Raw genomic sequence first — 19,252 nt, forward strand, 5'->3', positions numbered from 1 at the left:
AATTACACAAAGTTAAGATTTGATAGGAACAAAAGTTTTTAATGAGATTTTAGGTGCATTGATAAATTCCCCTCATATTTGAAAACAAACACTTCTTGCTTAAATCTGTGCTCCCCAGAGGGTTCAGTCTAGCGCCACAGTTTTGTTTAATCTGTTTGTTTATTGTCCCCATTGAATGCATTCTTCTTTTCTTAGCCTGCATTTAAGCCTGAGTGTTCTTGGTCCCATTTAATCAAAGGAGAGACGTGTTTCATTTAATGCATCGTGAATAACATCACTTGTTTGTTTAGCGGGGGAAGTGGGGGTTGAGGGTGATTCATCACCCCTTTAAATCAGGCACAATTAAAACCAACAGCTTATTTAAAAAAGCCCCTTTTTATAGATTACAGATGACAACCTATAGCCCACTCATCATACACTATATTGCCAAAAGTATTCACTCACCCATCATTGAAATCAGGTGTTCCAATCACTTCCATAGCCACAGGTGTATAAAATCAAGCACCTAGGCATGCAGACTGTTTCTACAAACATTTGTGAAAGAATGGGTCGCTCTCTGGAGCTCAGTGAATTCCAGCGTGGTACTGTGATAGGATGCCACCTGTGCAGCAAGTCCAGTTGTGAAATTTCCTCACTCCTAAATATTCCATATATAAACTGTCAAAGGTATTATAACAAAGTGGAAGCAATTGGGAATGACAGCAACTCAGCTATGAAGTGGTAGGCCACGTAAAATGACGGAGTGGGGTCAGTGGATGCTGAGGCGCATAGAGCGCAGAAGTCACCAACTTTCTGCTGAGTCAATGGCTACAGACTTCCAAACTTCATGTGGCCTTCAGATTAGCTCAGGAACACTGGCCCCTTAGTTCCAGTGAAAGGAACTGTGAATGCTTTAGTGTACCAAGAGATTTTGGACAATTTCAAGCTCCCAACTTTGTGGGAACAGTTTGGGGATGGCCCCTTCCTGTTCCAACATGACTGTGCACCAGTGCACAAAGCAAGGTCCATAAAGACATGGATGAGAGAGTTTGATGTGGATGAACTTGACTGGCCTGCACAGAGTCCTGACCTCAACCTGATAGAACACCTGTGGGATGAATTAGAGCGGAGACTGAGAGCCAGACCTTCCCATCTAATATCAGTGTGTGACCTCACAAATGCGCTTCTGGAAGAATGGTCAAAAATTCCTATAAACACACTCCTAAACCTTGTGGAAAGCCTTCCCAGAAGAGTTCAAGCTGTTATAGGTGCACAGGGTGGACCGACGTCATATTAAACCCTATGGATTAAGAATGGAGTGCCACTTAAGTTCATATGCAAGTCAAGGCAGGTGAGCAAGTACTTTTGGCAATATAGTGTAGATTGCATTATGAGGTACCTGAGTCTGAGTGGTGTCACCCATTTAGTCATTGCTGCCATATTTTGAAGTCAATGTATTTTAACACGGAGTTTGGATTTAACTTCCTAAGCATCTGTAGACACCCTCAAGTGGACAATCTAAGAACTGCAGTTTTTTCACCCTTCATGTCAACACCACAGGAAACTACTTGGCACCGATACATGGTCTGCCATTTTCTTTGTCTAGCCAGGTGATGTAAAATAATTTCCTGAAGTTTTATCGAAATTTATACTCTAATAACTTGAAAAATGGTCAAAGATTTTCATGGGTTGAATGTATCCTTAAAAGCAAGAGAATTATTCAATTCACTTAACCTCACATAAACACAGCAATTTTTGTTCTTTGACTATCAAATGTAAGTGTTAACTGATCACTCATTTCTAGTTAAAGGTCACACACCTTTCAGTAAATGTAAAACATCTGAAACCCAGCTAAACACCCTGCACATAGGCATGATGGGAAAACTCTGACCCCCCAGATTTGAAATTGCAGTAGGCGGGGCTTGGATCAACTGACTCTCTACAGTGTTGGACTAACACTGGTCGATCAACACTGTCAAGTAATTCCAACACTGAAGGCCATTAACTCTGAATTGAGTTAAAATAACACTTTGAGTGTTAAAATCAACACGGAAATGTTTAACACTGAGAATTCAACACTCCAGTTTTTGCTGTGTGGAGTGTTTTTTCAGAAACAAACTTCACAGGCATGCTTCGGGAACCTCTGAGGCCAATATAAACTTGTCTTAAAGGAGTAAAATATGTGACCTTTAAATTCCACTCACCCAACTAAAAAAACATTTACACTAACTTGCAATAGGTTTATTGTGCAACACTCTAAAATCTTAGCTGCTGTAGCAGTAAGAAAGACTAACCTTAGACTTTATGATGAGAAAAGTATGAATATTTCTAACAGAATGTGACACTTTCATAAAGACTGACATCTCTCAACACCCATTATGCAGACGTCTCTTGGCTGTTTTGCAGTGGAATTCACTGAATTCTGAATGTTGATTTTTGTATCGCCTATAAAGGACTGACCTTTGTCTACTTAAATTGAAAAGAGATATGATAATGGACATCATTATCCGTTATACCATAGATTCTTTCATAACATGCTTTGAATAATTCAAGGAAATGCAAGAAAAAAAGACTGAATGGCTCTTGACAGTCTTTTGTATTAATTAAACCCCTTTTAGCTATTATAAGTCGTTCGAGCAATCTCAATTTTCAGTCGATCTTTATTGTATAACACTATTTCAAAACCACGGCTACCTTTTATGCTTTATGAAAAGAGTAGGGTAGACTGTACACTTGGTTTTATTATCCACAAAGACCCAGCGTAAACATTAATCCACCATAAGCAATAGAAACATGTAGACAAGAGATAGTTGCAAGGAAAAACCCCTAATCTTGCAAAGCAGATGTATTTGATTTAATGTGTGTCATCAGGCAAATCCAACTGGCAAAGCTCCAATCTAAAACAATTGTTCCAGGTCTGAAAATCCAGTCAATAAGCATTATTTGAGGAGAACGAGGCAGTAGCTATGAGTGGGTTTAGTCTTACTGGGAGCTGATAGCAAGGGCTGCCGCCTGTGTATAGTTTAGCTTAGATGTAAAGATTTTTATGAGAACTGTAGCACATTTCTTTATTAAAACAGGAGCAATGATGCACTATCTTGCTCCAACAATAGAAAACTATGGTAGCGGTTTTCTGCTGAGTTCAGGCTACTACCAGATCTGTGCATACTTACTTCTTCATTTTGTCTTGTCACTGTGATTGGCCCATAATAAATGTGACAGACACAATGTTAGCCAATCATCATCTCAGAATTTTTTGAAAAGTCCTGCCCTTCCCCAGCACTTTGTATGGGAGCTTTCCCAGATGAATGTGAAATATATCCATGCAGTGGATATATAAAACAGTCTATCTGGCACGTCAGGTTAAGAAAAAAAAACTGTCATCTGGTTAGATGCAGGATTTAAAAAGGCAGGCAACAACCTTGACAAAGAGTAACAGGTTGATAGATATAATATTAATAATAATAGTAAAAATAGTTTTAGTGTTAACAAAGTGACAGTAGACGATTATTCTTGTATAATGATATAATGACAATGAAATGGAGATGACTGATGCTCATAATCATAGCAGTTAAGTGGAACAGCTCTAACGTTCATACTTGCATATATAATATTGAAAATGGACACAAGACGGATATTAATAGATGCAACAGATGGAGCATGGTGGATCCACAGCAGCAGGCTGTCTGCAATGATTCAAATGTACCACTGTATAAAGAAAGAGAGCTCAGAAACTGCAGGAAGACACAAAGTTAGAAATTTAATTGGTACATCAAGAGTTGAAGCTAGTTATATGATATGATATGAATGCATGCTTACAGACAGGTGTTCAGTGCCCCTTCTCCCCAGGAGCTGAGTGCACCATCTGGTAGCACACCTGGGTGTTATGTTACGTCAAACTTAAAACTGGAAATCATGACCAACTTAAAATATTACCCTATGCACCAGCTGGACTTAAGCTCTGTTTACATTACACCTGGGTGTACCTTTTTCACCTAAGATGAAGAAGGTAAAAGTTTAAAAACCCAGAGTTATCACAAGTGCTATGGACAATGTATAGCAATGGATGTAAATGAAGGCTATAAATAATACATGATGGCTTTAGCAATTTAAATGAATGAGAGACATATGTGATCAGACTACAGCTGTGTAAGTTACACATGTTCACATTCTGATTATTATAAAACGACATTTTGTTCAGCTCTACAAAGCGGTTAGGACAACAAATATCACTGAGCTGACCTAGCCTTATTTTGCACACAATTATTAATATATATTTGCATACTTTTGTATTTAGTTCTTCATTTGAGTCTTAGGTCGTGTTCACACCTGATAGTCCGGGGACTTGATCCATTTTGGAACAGAAATTGCAACATTGTTGCACTTTCCTTTGGTTTGGTTTGCATTCACATTGCTCCCTTTGGTCAAATGGACCCAACCGTCTGAACACCTACAACCTCTGCCCTCTAGGGGCGCTGTCGCCACGAACAAACGGCAACCAAGAAGAAAAGAAGGCGTAGAAGAAGATGAAACTCCTTCTGCCGGTCTTTTCTTCCACATAAACAATGAAAAAACACAGAATTTACGCTGTCTTGTGGTTTCTGCTCTTGCATTTCGGCATTATGAGCAGCCGGCAAGGTGGTGAGCTGTCCAGCATGTCGTCCTTTACACGAGACGAATAAATCAGCATGGACTACAACATGTTGCCATGGCAACCCAGACGCCAAGGGTGGTACCGACATGTATTTGGGCATATTGAATCACATACAAATCTGTATATCATATACTGTTTATGCCTCATCCTGCCTTTGGTTCACAAGTTGGTCTGCTTTGCGTTCATACCTCCAACAAACCGCACCAGGGTTCGTTAGGGAGCGGGCCGAGACCCCTGTTTCAGGCGGTCAAGAGTCCGCTTGTTTGGTCTGCAAGTTCAGTTCGAGTGAGCGTTCACACCACTTGAAACGAACGGGACTATCCAGGAAAACGGACCAGAGTTCATTTAAAGCAGACCAAACAGTTCTGGTGTGAACGCACCCTTAAACTTGTTTACCCTGGTTTAATTAAGATCTATTTATTTGTGAATTTTTATTGACTTTATTGGTTGGTACTTTGCTCTCTTTTATGTCCTAACTGATGGAACCTTGAGCACTTTAACTTTCTTTCATTTTTATTGTTCTTAGAACGTTGCGTCACTTTTCAGAGGTGGGGATTCAGGTTTTAAATAGATTTCATTCATGTTACTTCTATCTTGTGACCTGTGTGTAATAATAGATGTTACAGTCCCACTGGCTGCAAAACAAGTCTACCTCCTGGTACAAATAAAGTAAGCTGAACCTGAACTAAAAGATTTGGTGAACTGTGGACACTTTTTTTGAGTTTGCCCTCAAAAATTTCAGCTGGAGCTGTCTCTCTCTGCAGCTACATTAATTGTATATACTGCATCTCCTGACTTCATCAGCAAAGCCAACATCAAGAACATTTCCAGACTAAGAACCAGTTTATTTGTTATCCACTTAAATATCATCATCATTCAGAAATGTTGTTTTTTGCTGAATAAATTGTAATCTTTGTACAAGGCTATGTTTGCATAGTGTTAATAGAATTTAAGATTGCCAGACAGCTTCCTTGAGGAAACTTGTTCTAAAACTATAAATGTTGAAAAAATGTATAAAAGCCTTTGGTTTGTCTAACACCTTTGAGGTGTCTAACTATGTCTGGTTTTCAAAAGATAAAACAAAAGTGGACCCAGATGCACCAAAAAAATCTTTAAAAAACAATTAAAAAAAAAATATTCAAAAGAAAATGAAAACATACTAAGATTCTTGGTGTAAAAACTCAGCATAAAAATCACAGGAGACACATGAGATCACCAGGAACAGGAGACAAACAACAAACTCACTAAAGAGCAACACAGAAACTAAACACAGTGGGAGTGATGAGACTCAGGTGTGACCAGGCCTGCCCACATTTCAATCATTACTTCTGCCAAGGAGGTTATGTGATTGAGTGGGTTTATTAGTTTGTTTCTTCGTTTTTAGCAACATAACTCAAAAAGTCACGGACGGATATTCATGGAATTTTCAGGAAATGTCAGAAATGGCATAAGAAAGAACTGATTAGATTTTGGGACCATCTGGATCACCGTCTGGATCCAGGAATTTTTTAAAGGATCCTGTACTATTGGGAGATAGGGCTAATGGCAGATGTCTGCGCTGTTACCACTTTACACCAGGAGATGGAGGACATGAGTAACTTATCCAAAGTTTTGGAGTTTAGAGAGTTTGAAAGACATGCGCCTGGTTGAGGAGATGAGTCAGAGCGTAACAGAGAGAAAGACAGCGAATTGTAGTGAGAATTTTCATAATGCTGGGAGGAATAGTGGAATATTCACCCTCTGCCATGACTTTCGGTCATTAGGGAGACCATGGGTGCTTCCATGACTTTCACATGCAGTGAAGCCAATGCTTTGCCTCACCGTGTCTCCACCCCACCGGGGAGGGAGTAATCAAATTCGATTTTTGAGTGTTCTGGATCACTGTCTGAATCCAGGAATGTTTTTAAAGGATTCTTCACTATTGGGAGATAGGGCTGATGGCGGAGGTCTGCGCTCTCTGAATGCTTTTCTAGTTTGTGCTGCTTCTTAACTTGTTTCACCAACTTTCATCCATTTTTGTCACTTCATTTCCACTTTTTGCCCACTTTTGCGTCTTCTTTTTCCTCTCCTTTTTCCTCACTTTTATCCCATTTGTGCTGCTTTTCACCTATTTTCCACTATTAATCCGTCCTGTGGCCTTTCATTCAATTTTTGGTTCTTCTTTTGATACCTTTTTACACATTTTTGCAGTTTCCTGTGCATTTTTACTACTTATGTCACTATTTGGCTTGTTCACTTTTAACCAATTGTTGCCACTACTTTTTTGCTCTTTTTCTAATTTCAGTCCTCTTTTGGAACTTCGTCTTTAAACTTTTTGCCCTTTTTTGCAGCTTTTTTTTTGCCCCTTAGTGGTTTTTTTTTTGCTACTTTAAACCAATTCTTGATGCTTTTCACCCTTATATCCACTTCAAATCCATTCTGCCCATTTTTACCAACATTTGCCTTTTTTATACTTTATTTTCTGGCATCATGCCGCATTTGCACATCATGGCTTGCCTGTGAAGTCTGACATTACTCTTCTAGTCATCTAGTTTAGTGTGTTTAGTGTGCCCATCCACATTTTTTTAACATCACCAATGAACGGTAATTGAGTTTTTTTTTTTTTTTTTTTTTTAAAGGGGTTTAGAATTTTAAAAAGCCTGTATTGTACCAGAGCATAAATAAATAATCTTTTTTTTTTCTTTAATAAGTGTGTTTGTTAGTGAGGTTTAAAATAAGATATGGTTATTGCAGCTTAACTTTATAATAGACCATGATTTTTGCTTACCTCTATGAGCCCCCAGTTTGGCAGGTCCCCAGAAAGCTTTCCCATTTCTCCCCCCCTTGTGGGCGCCTTGGGTTTGGCAAACGAGACACAGGTAAACCTAGTACGTGCAATCAAAGTAGAGGAAAAACCACAAGGGCAGGAAGATGACTAGAATGCTGCACAATGGAAGCAACTAAAAAAAAGGAAAAAAAAACAAACAGGAAATATCACTGGGAGGGAAGGAATTAAATAACACCAGAAATGGAACTAATAATTACTAATAACAGACAAAGTAACACAAGAAGTACAAAGAATCAAAAAGAAACATGCATGTCCTTTTTAAAATTGTTTGTATTCCTGCTGAGAAAATAAGTTAATAATTACAGCGTTATTCTATGCTGAGCACACAGAACACTACTCTACATGTCCTGTATGATCCTGATAATGTGTCTGGAGAATTTAACATTAGTGAGGATATGCTTTTTTTTTTTTTTTTTTTTAAATCTTTTTGAGTGTTTCTGATGTTGTGGGAATGCTTCAGTGAAATATAAATCTTATCTGAGCATCAACATATTTTTTACAGTGTCTGTGAGTGTTCTGTGGCACAAATAAAATAAGGGTAAGGAGCTGGGTTTGGTCTATAGCAGAAAACAAACTGAAATCAGTTGTGTAGAAAAACTGGGCCAGCCAGCAGCGGCTGCTTGTTAAGAGAATGAGAGCTCTGATTAGTTTATGTTACTTTAAAACATACCTTTATATCATCAAGCAACCCTTTATGAATCTGCTCCTGGCTTTGAAGCGAACTGTTTGCCACTGGAAAGCAAGATGTAGTCAGACACATCCCAGATCACTTTGCCTCAGCGTGCTTTACGTCATCAGATAGGGCATTTGGGCAGGTTGAATTGTACTTCAGGAAAATAAAGCTGAAAGGAAGCTGAACGGAGAGTGGACTGAAGAGATTTTCAAACAGGAAGACAGCACAGAAAAGTCACTGTGATGCTGAGGTCATAAGTCCCTCTTCAGCAGAGGATGTCAGTGTTGCTAGGCGCTCAAGTGTTGTGTTCAGTGTGTTGTGTAAAAGTTTGCAGCTTTCTCTCTCTCAACCTTGTTTTTGTTGCTCAAGCTATCATGATGTTTTGATTGGTTTTCTCTGCCTTGGTTTTAATTTAATATTTCATTTAAAATACATTAAATATATTAATTAATAAATCAGAATTAGTGGAGTTTAAGATCAGTGGTTCTCAACTGGTCCGGCCTCAGGACCCACCAGTCTATCTTTCGACAGATTATGACCCAAGTTTCCAAATTTTCAACAACGCAGATTTAGTAAATTGAATGTGTTGCAGTTTGGAACATGATTGGACCAAAAAAACCTGGTATAAAAAATGAAAAGGCACAAACCTAACAAATTTCATACCCTCTTTCCCCATCATTATGTGTCCATTTTTGCCAATTTTCCAGAGAGCTTGTTAAATTATTTCATTATAATGGGAAAAGTAGCCATTTATTGCAAGGAGAGGAGATAAATTAGTTGAAATATTGATCAGACATTTAAATCAACCCAGTTTCACAGTAAAACAGGCGAAAATAAAAGGTATAGATGTATGTCCAATGAGGACTCAGGACCTCAGGACATTTGCCGCCATTTTTTTAGACACCTAAACGCGACCCAGTTTTGGGTCCCGACCCACCAGTTGAGAACCACTGTTTTAGATTATAGTCACTTTATTGTTTGTGCTGCTACTTTAAATAGGTAGGTTCTGTGTTTGATGTGTGTCTTGACAGATTGATGCAACTTATTTCCATTTTGAATTTTGCACTTTGAATTAAGACTATCTTTGTGCTTTTTTCCTCAATGTATTTTTCTTCCTTAGTATAGAAGAGCATGCTTTTTTAGGGCAGACCCTGCGTCTGCTTCAGGTGAGTTTAATTCACTGTTCAGTGAAGACAAAAGTGCACAACAAAGCTGTAAAATTACTTCAGACCACATTGAGTTTCTTGCCTGAATGAAGATTAAGGGTAACAGAAGGCAACAAAAGATGTTTGTAAGGCTGAGCCACTTCTTTGTGAGATTTAAAAAGCCAATAAAGCAACAAACACGCAACACGCATTCTCCTCTTCAGTCCCAGGGGACATGTCTGAAAGACCCAACCGGCAAGAATGAATTTAGCTTTTCAGTGCATTTACAGTATATGTGAAACTGTCGCATGGTATTAAGTCAGACAACGGCATGAGGATGAAAGCACCTCAGTGGTCTCTGGGGAAGCATCAAACACTGATAATCACTAAACTGATAAAAGGAAGAAGAGGCTAACAGCCTGAGTAACATTGTGTTCTGCGTAAGCAGTATCTCAAATCATGCATTTTTAATGATGCATACTCTGCTGTAAATGTATTTAGACATGCCAGACAGACTGTTTTACACACCCATAGTTGGGGCATGTTTCTTATCCATCTGGGCAACCCCCTAAAGATGGTGTTCGGGGAGGTAATGTTTAAGAAAATTAACTTTGGATGGTCAGATGAATGTTCTGTCTGTCTTAACATGCAGCCGTCTGCATTCTTAACTGTCAGTGCAGCTGTTGGTAAATCAGACTTTTTCCAAAGCAGGTCAGGAACTAAAACTATGACTAAGAATGTTCGTCGACACACTTTTTCCATTAGAAAGACTAGACTATGACCAGCCAATAGATCATTAACTAAAACTGACTAAAAGTATGTTGAGGTTTTGTCAGGCTGACTAAAACAAGACTAAAATGTAATTTAGTTTTTGTCTTTAAGACATTCAAATCCATGTTTTTTTCCACTGTAGGTAAATCTTTCAACATGCAATGCATCTGTATCTCTTCTGCCCCTCAGCTGTAGAAAGCAGGGACCTCAAGTTTGGCAGGGTGCAGAGAACACACTTCCATGATGTGATGCCAGATTTAGGCAGGAGTCTATGTGGGTAACTCTGGAACAACTCCACCAACTTCAAAGGTGCACAGAGGATGAAGACAGTCTTGAACAGAAATCTCCAGCAAAACATGTAGTTTAGAGAACAACTTTGTTAGACTGACGCATTTCAGCATGTAGCCTTCATCAGGGTCATCAAGAACCACACTGTAAGCAACATTTAAACCGGGTAGTGTGAAAACAGAAAAAATGTGAAAAAAAATCAAAATGATACTTAACTAGAAAAACACTCAGAGAGCACAGACCTCCGCCATTAGCCCTATCTCCCAATAGTGAAGAATCCTTTAAAAACATTCCTGGATCCAGACGGTGATCCAGATCACTCCCAAAACTAATCAGTTCTTAGTTATGCCATGTCTGACATTTCATGAAAATCCGTCCACAACTTTTTGAGTTATGTTGCTAACAAACGAATAAACTAACAAACCTATCCGATCACATAACCTCTTTGGCGGAGGTAACTACATAAATGCAACCAACCAGAGAGAGCCACACATGTATACCAGCCAATATGATAACAGCACCAGTGGGTTGGTTAAGTGATTATATGGCTTATGACCAACAGACACTGCCAACGAGGCACAGCGAGTGTCTAATGGGAAACAGACACTAAATTGGAGTTGGAACAATACAAGGACATGACCACTTGGTGGGGTTAAAGTGCATTCTGGGGTCATTTTAAAGTGCTATCTGTAGGTGAGGTAGAACATTTTATGTAAAGCTAAAGGATATCAGTAAAAACACCTGTAGAAGACGAATAAAAGAATGTCATAAAACCAGAAAATATAGATGGTTTGGAGATAAAAGCTACTAGAGATGAAACCCCACAAAGATCCCCAATTAAGAAATAACTATAGAAACTCATTGATAGAAAAATCCTCATTCATCCCCCCTGGAAATAATTTTATTTAAAAAGTTTATTTTCGGGGGGGGGGCTGGAGCCTATCCCAGCGAGGGCGAGAGGCAGGATACACCCTGGACTGGTCGCCAGTCAATTGCAGGGCTGTCATATAGAGACGGACAACCAGGCACATTCAAGCATACGACCAATTTTTATAGTGATCAATTAACCTAACAAGCATGTTTTTGGTGGTGGGAGGAAACCGGAGTATCTGGAGGATGCACGCATGCACAGGGAGAACATGTAAACTCCACACAGAAAGATCCTGACCATGAAGCGAACCAGGGATCTTCTTGCTTTGAGGCAACAGCGCTAACCCCTACGCTGCCATGCAGCCCCATTTGATTGCAATTAAATGTTCCTTTGTTTTTTACAGTTTTACAGTTTTACAGTTCAAATATGTCATCTCTTCAGGGTGCATAAATGGTGCAAAGTGTATCCCCCCTCCAGGATGCTCAAATCATGAACTACCATCATAATATTCATTTTGTGTTCATTTCTGATCAAGCCTGATAATACTGGAGAGTTTGAACAGGTTAACTCACTTCTATTTCAAGTTACAGGGGGATACAAATTATTTCAGGGCCAAATCTAGGCCTGATGTATTTGTTATCTCCCCTCTAACTTCAAGAGTAATGCTTCAAACTTCTCCAAAGTCCCAAATGTTATCAGTTGTGATGAGAGCTGGCCAAGAAAAGACAATTGAGGCAGGGGCCCTCAACCCTGGCTTGTGGGTGGGGGGTACAAATTATTTCAGGGCCGAATCGGGGCCTGATTTGTTATATCCCCTCTAACTTCAAGAGGAAAGCTCAAAACCGTTCCAATTTTACAAATGTCATCAGTTGTCATGAGAGTTGGCCAAGAAAAGTCTATTGAGGCAGGGGACCCCACCTCTTCCATGTGGATGGGGGGTACAAATCCTGGCAAGGCTAAAATGAGACCTAAAATCATTTGTAATTTACTTTACATTAAACCAAAGACAAGGCAGTAGTACACCATATATGCACCCCGAAGAGATGACATATTTGATTGCAATTAAATGTTCCTTTGTTTTTTACAGTTCTTTACACTGTGAAACACTTGTTTAGAGTGGGATGTAGTTGAAGTGGACGATGTGTTGAAATAAATGGTCTGAAATTGATCTCTCTGTACATAAATCTTGTTCAGAATGGTCAATAGACAGGTTAATATTCAGTGATATGGCTATGCAGGACCTTTATTTTGAAATACCTCAAGGCGGAAGTGGGAAGTGGATAGTGCGTGTCAGCAACTTGACGCTAAAAAGCGCTAATAGAAGACGATAAAAGTTCTGAAGAAAATATGTCTGTTACTCATGTACAGCAGCGTGGACCCAGATTTGATGACCAACACGCCGCCAAAATACAATGACAGGACGCAGGAGGAAAAAGATGCGTTCTCAGTTCAGCGTAATGAGTGCGCACCAAGCTGCAGTATCAAAACGTTTACTTAAAAGATCTTATTTTAAAAGATATTACCGACAAAAACACGGTAATGATGAATAAAACAGATGATCAAAACTTATCTTCTGCTTTATACATTCTTTTATTGTCATTTTTATTCACTGAGGCGAAATCTACGCCTGATAGTCGATAGTCAGCTCCTTCAGCAAAGGCGGCAGGGGGATACAAATCCAACCGGGGGTACTTCTTTTGGCACGACACTTTAAGCGCGATTTTAGGGTTCCAATTGAAATGTGTATGTCATGATACGAGGAGAGCATATCAAGAATCACACTATATGTATTTCTCTTGTTGAAGTATTCCGCTATCAACTCAAGTTCCTCTTCCATGCCGGTAGACACTTGAAATTTCGTGCTCGCTCGGCTATTGCGGTAAGAAGTGTAAACAGGAAATGATAAATGACTGATGCCAGACAGACTTGGGTTTAGCCAATCACAAACAAGTACCATGGTCCTACCCTTTCCGGTTTCGTGAAATGTATTTTGCGATCGGTGAAATGTTTTTGTGTTTTGTGAAAAGTTTTTGTGTATTGTGAAATATTTTTGTGTATTGTGAAATGTTTTTGTGTATTGTGAAATGTTTTTGTGTATTGTGAAATATTTTTGTGTATTGTGAAATGTTTTTGTGTATTGTGAAATGTTTTTGTGTTTTGAGAAAAGTTTTTGTGTATTGTGAAATGTTTTTGTGTTTTGTGAAATATATTTTGCGCTTTTGAAATATTTATTTCGTATTGGCCTTCAGGGCCACCGTAGTCATTAGCTTTGTGTCCATGGACTACTTGTAATCGGAATAAAGGCCTGATCTCAATAAAAATGCATGGCATCTTCTGTGTCATGTCTGTAACAACACAGCAGAAATATATTGCTCTGTAAAGGCCTCTGACCTCAGCATAAGGCAAGCTACCTGTGATGGACAAGATGCTACCACAGGAAAAGGTCAACCATGAAGACCTAATGGTGTGTACCTGCACTGTCTTTCAAATATGTGCGTGAGGCTTGAAGAAACATTTCTCATGCACATATTTTCTAGTTGAAGAAACTGGTCAAAATATTAAACCGAAAAAAAAGGGAAGGCCTCAATACAGAGCGTGGCCTGGAGGTGGCTCAGTCCACTTCCTCTCTGCAGTCAATGGTTTCCATGTCACGTTTCCTTTCAGCGTTTATGTCCCTGTCTCTGTAGGTTATTGCCTCCACAGCACCTGTGAAAGGTCAGGGAAGACGCACAAACACGCATACATGCACACACGCTCCAGTTTTTACAGGTGTGCAATAAAATCATTACCATGTGACAATGAGAATGAGCTGATGACATGCAGCTTCATGGTGCATGTAATCAAGTGTTTGATAGCAGAATTTCTGCTGTCTTGTTGTCTTACTGGGCTTGGCATCATCACAGAGCACATGGAATATACACACAAACTGTAACGAGAGAGCAGGGGGAGAGAAATGCTCTGCTTTCACCTTTTAATGAACTCTCTCAGTGGTAATATACTCAGGTTTTACTGTGATTGTGTCAGAGAAGCGGATCACATCAGTGATATAAATATCACCAGAAATCTGATTCCCAAAAAGGCTCCTCTCTGGCAACAGTATTGACTCAGAACTGAACTTAGGTCGCTTTCACATGAAGTATGTAGATGTGACTTAGGGTAGGCGTTCCAACATGAGGCGTTCTTACAATGCATTTCTGTGACAGCGACACTGCCTTTTTTAAAGACCTAAATCTTTCAACCATTCATATTAAAACCATGATAGCATGATATTACATGTCACCAGTCTGTCAATTTATATTACATTTCGGCTTTGCGGGACAGTGAGGGATCACGGGGTCAAACATGCACACGCTCACTGTGCACCGGGCTGGGTTCACGTTTTCTCACCTCTGCAACAGCCATGTTACTACCTCCAAAGAAGGTATTTCTCCCTTTATGTCTTTTTTTTTTGTCTCATTTTTTGTAATTGCCCTCAAATTATTTGACAATCATTCCTTTATCTGCAGAGTTTTCCCAGAATGCCTTTGGACATAAGACATTTTTGCACCATAAGTGAAGTTACTGACTCAGCTAGAGGGGGAGCAACCACAATACACAATGGATAATACTGGTCATGATGGAAGAGGACCCCGCTGTGAGAGGCGGGGTACATCCTGGACTGGTCACCAGTCAATCACAGGGCTGACATATAGAGACAGACAACCAGGCACGCTCACTTTCATGAACATGCAAACTCTGCACAGAAAGGCCCTGACCGGGAGGCGTACCAGGACCCTTCTTGCGGTGAGGCCCTTGTTTCTACAGTGTAGTTTTACTAAAAAAGCTAACCCAGTGTAACTGTAGTACTGAAATTGAGTAATTACATGACATGGCTAAGTGCCTGCTACTCAACAAATACAGTTTTTCTGTTACTGAAATTTCTTTGTAATCAGTGACCTCTAATGGTTTGAGTTCTATTTACTCATCAGGGATTGTAAACGGAGTAAATTTAACTTAAGTCTACTCAGAATGTAGTTCCACTACTTAAAAACTTCAACATGATCAGTTTGAACAAATATTTTGAGTATGTTTAACTTTTTCAGTTTTACAGTGTGGTGAAAGTATGATTTTACTTTATTATAGAGGTCTGACTTTACCTGAAAACTACATACTGCTTAGGCCCGCCACACACTGCAGGATTTTAAGCCTGATTTTAGCCAAGATTTGATTCCCCAACGATCGTAGGGGCGTATACCAACTGGAGCCTCATCGCAAACGATTATTTGTCTGAGTAGTCTGCATGTGTGTGGTGTCAACACGATTCATTTAGTGCTCCAAATCGCATCGTAGCCTCCCAGACCCTGAATCGCAAACGTCAAACAGGTTTGATATTTACGATTCCAGGTTGTAGTGCCGCTGACAGAGTACCCACAACAACCAATGAGATCGAGCACACCGGGCAGCGTCACCAGACGAATCACAGGTACTTTCACCGCTCACAACCATAAAACACAATTGTACCTTAATCCCAGCCAGGATTTCGTCCTGAGTCTTTCCCCTGTTTTATGATTGTTGCTGCACCTGTAACACACGCAAGGTCAGCTTGTTGTGGAGAGGCAGCAAGACGGTATCAACAGACATCCGTGTTTTTTTTTTTTTTCTGAAGTCATGTGATCATGCGAGGTGGTAGGCAGGTCGGCAGGTGTGTGGTCCAGTGATCTGACAGTCTGGCTGAGTCGTCTAGTGTGTGCATTCAGAGGACTAAAGATGAAAATCTTTGGAAATTGTCCTGAAGTCTGTGGTCTCTCATGGTTTTAAAATCATTTCAGATTAAAAAATTATCTAGTGTGTGGCCGGCCTTACTATGTATTCTGTTCATATTCCATTCTCTTCAGTAGATTTATAGACCACTACTTTTTCTTTTACAAAAGTAAATTTAACCAGAGTTAGTGTACTTTTACTTGAGTACAACAGTGATGTACTTTATCCACCCTTGAGGGAAGATTGTCTGCTAGAGCTAGTAATTCTAACTTTATCCACACTCTGCAAACCTATTTGATATTGTTAAAAGAAGTTTTAAACTCATGTTTAGCATTGTTGTTCTGAAACATCGAAACGTCAGATTCGACCCACAATGCACTTCTTTTTGGTAGGGATGCATGTGATAAGGAGGCCATAGGGTTAAACCTGGATCCCTCCATAGTCAGTGTCAGAAACATTAGTTCATTAGTCATTTTAGGCCTGTAATCCTCACTCCATCTAAAGTGTAATGGAACGGCCTGCCACTTGTTGCCCCTGTTGTTGTTACCGACTCTCTTGCTGTCATGATGAAGCTTAGTTTTTCCAGATAATTCAGTCTGCTTTAGACACACTCGTTTGTCCTGACACAAAACACTGCTCCATGTCCATGGTCTACACAGTCACCTGATTCTGTTTTTTTTTTTTTTTTTTTTTTTTATCTGTTCTGCACCTTTTTAACTGTCTGGAAAACATCCAGTGACAAAAAAACAAAAAAAAAATGGAGATTTACCATTTCTGTATTGTAGTTATTTTCTTTTGTGAAATGAAAAATAAATTTCAAAGCATGATTAAACTTTTGTTCATCCTTTTTGAACCATGAAAATTAAAATCGACTTTTGTTTTCATCTATTTCCCATTTTAAACTAAAATCAAACATCCAATTTTGTTTTTAAGTTTCACATGCCTGTTTGCAAACCGTGCTAAATTACCACATTTAGATTGAATTTCGATGGATTCCTCTTTTCTATTCAAAGATTAAAAAACCCAAACCTTGTACTGACAAAACAACTAATAGGAACAAAGCCTTTTATCAAAACCAGAAAATTTCAGATATTTTAGAGACGATTCACCAGTTAAGAAATTTCCTGTGGCTGATTTTCTTTAGCCAATGAATGTAGCTTTTATGCAGAAATACAATAGAATTAGATAAACAGCACATTACTGAAGTAGACCGGAAATATCCACTTGTAAAATTGTACAAGGCCATTTTCTTTTCTTAGGAAATGTCCTTGTGTATCACTGAGGTATTTTCATTGCAAGTAATAACTGTGTTGTAATTCCCTTAAACATCACCTCTGTCAGTTCCACCTGAAGTGAAAATTGCTGCTGATTGTCTGAAGCAGAGATTGAGGCTGACGTGTGGATCTGTTTGTGCGTCCTCCGTGTTGTGTGCTCTCTGTATCTCCACTGGTCTGTCACCTCCATGATAGAGTCTATTAGCGTGCACACCATGGGGTTTTATTTGTTCCGACAGGAAGCAATACAAATTTCATTCTTTATTGAAGATTTTTCATAATCGGGAAATCTCTTTGCATGCTGGTTGACAAGATTGAGAGTGACTGTGGGGAACTCTGCATTGCTCTGATTTTCTTGTTTCCTCATTCCATCAACGTGGATGTGAACCATTTTTGTGGCGACCAGGGTGAAGTGGTCTATTTCCACCCGCAGCCGCACTTTGTAATTCAGTTGGAATTTGTTCCCAGTAAACCCAGAGTGTCTAAGGACAAGTATAGCTGTAGGTGAATAGTGGGTGAAGAAGAGGAAAAGAGGATGTGTTAAATGAAATCACCAGTAGGATTTCTCTGTCACGTCTGCTATACAAAAGAAATCTGGCAAGTTTGAACGCCATCCATCACTTTCTTTGGTATGTAGCTGTTTTTAATCACATGATATCAAGGTGCCGGGGTTATTTTATATATGAGGTATTATAATAATGCAAAGGAGGGATACAGACAGAGGATTGGATAAAAAAAAAAGGATAACAGAGGGCTGTCCTGTCCTTGCTCCCAGATGCAGCTCTAATTCCGTCTGTCTGCTTGTGCAGCGTCAGGCTTATGCCTTGAATCAGGCCGTGGAGTGCAGGTCACAGGGAAAGAGAGGTTGAAATTTATGTATATTTAGTTTGTGTGTATGTTTAATGAAATGAATGATTCTGTGTTTATAAATGAGCCTTTTTATAGTAGCATCATGAAGTTTCATGAAATGACAAAATAGGAGGTGGACAGGAGATGGCCCAAAAATACAGAAGAAACCAGGGAAAAATGGGAGTGTGGTGTTTTACTCTTAAAAAGGGAATTTTAGCAGTAAGTAAAGAACAAGGGAACACACATGCAACTGCCTTCTTCACTCGTCTGTATGTTACTGTCATTGCATCACAGTAACATGATATTCATCATCTGTGCTGAGCTACAATAATGTACGTCTCAAAATACAACAGAAAATTACAATATTTACAGTGCTTAACAAATTTATTAGACCACCACCCAAAATAAGGTTTATGCCACAGCTGCCCTAAATTAACAGCATTGGTTATTACCAAAATCATTTTTTATGTTTCTGCAATGGTTAATACACCAATATGTAGAAGCTCTTTAACCCAAATGATATTTTTAATGCTAAAATATAATTATTATTGTTATCCATGAATTTTCAAATTTACTGATTTACAAAAAAATGAAAAAATAGCAAAGCACATTATTATTTCTTGATTAATATGTCAAATTATAGTTATTTAGTTGCATTCCTGAACAGAAAGATTTGTTCTAGTGGTTGAATGTTATGCTTGATTCATTTCTGATTTCTCAGAGAAGCCCACTGAGCCGGCTCAAATTTGGGTGAATTCAGTTTGAAATTCCTCATTCCTGTTCAAAATGGTAAAACGTGGAGAGCTCACTGAAAATGAAAGAGTCTGCATTAAAGCACTTCATGATGCTGGATGGTCTCTGAGACAAATATGACAGGTGGCCTAATAAATTTATAAGCACTGTATATTAGGGCTGGGCATTGCTAAGAACCTCACGATTCAATTCGATATCGATTTGATATTGACTTAAATGATTTGATATTGATTCAAATGATTTGATGTTGATTCAGTAAGAAGCAGAAATACACAAATGACCTGTTGACAATTTTTAATAATTATGTTCATGCCCATGTGAACATATGTGGTAAGTCACCTCACATTTTTTAGCAATAAAACATCTGAAAATAAAAATTTGCACAATATTAACTTATTTGTGCATAAGGAGTACAACAGTAAAAAAAC

The sequence above is a fragment of the Cheilinus undulatus genome, linkage group 18 (genome assembly GCF_018320785.1).
Source record: "Cheilinus undulatus linkage group 18, ASM1832078v1, whole genome shotgun sequence".
Lineage (NCBI taxonomy): Eukaryota > Metazoa > Chordata > Actinopteri > Labriformes > Labridae > Cheilinus > Cheilinus undulatus.